The 688-nt window shown below is 61.2% G+C and overlaps 1 protein-coding gene across 1 annotated transcript in view; it reads right to left on the bottom strand.

The window, feature by feature from the left end:
* ZDHHC23 (zinc finger DHHC-type containing 23) overlaps positions 1–688 on the bottom strand; it is a 4,903-nt gene that overhangs the window by 2,724 nt on the left and 1,491 nt on the right.

Genomic DNA, 688 nt, shown 5'->3' with positions numbered 1-688 from the left:
AACGGCATTACTACCAGTCCTGGTACCCTAATCCTAGTGACGCAGCATCCCCCCTAAATCTAGGCCCAACTTCCCAGTGCTCCCCTCTGTTGAATCCTAGCAGCTTTAGCATTCACCACCTTCCAGCCCCAATAGTCCAGCACCTCCCTCCTTCCAGCCCCAATAGTCCAGCACATCCCTCCTTCCAGCCCCAATAGTCCAGCACCTCCCTCCTTCCAGCCCCAATAGTCCAGCACCTCCCTCCTTCCTGTCCCCATGGTTAAGTCTCCCCTTCCTTCCAGTCCCAACGGCCCAGCATCCCCTCCTTCCAGTCCCAATGGCCCAGGATCTCCTCCTTCCCATCCCCACACTTCAGCATCGCCCTCCTTCCAGTCCCAACAGCCCATTACCTTCTCCTTCTAGCCCCCTAGTCCAGCACCTCCCTCCTTCCAATCCCAATGGCCTAGCCTCCCCCTCCTTCCAGCCCCAATGACCCAGCCTCCCCCTCCTTCCAGCCCCAATGACCCAGCCTCCCCCTCCTTCCAGCCCCAATGACCCAGCCTCCCCCTCCTTCCAGCCCCAATGACCCAGCCTCCCCCTCCTTCCAGCCCCAATGACCCAGCCTCCCCCTCCTTCCAGCCCCAATGACCCAGCCTCCCCCTCCTTCCAGCCCCAATGACCCAGCCTCCCCCTCCTTCCAGCCCCAATG

Source organism: Nanorana parkeri, unplaced genomic scaffold, assembly GCF_000935625.1.
Source record: "Nanorana parkeri isolate BGI_ZX_2015 unplaced genomic scaffold, ASM93562v1 scaffold2745, whole genome shotgun sequence".
Taxonomy (NCBI): Eukaryota; Metazoa; Chordata; class Amphibia; order Anura; family Dicroglossidae; genus Nanorana; species Nanorana parkeri.
The sequence above is the reverse complement of the archived record's forward strand: the minus strand, read 5'-3'. Positions and strand labels throughout refer to the sequence as shown.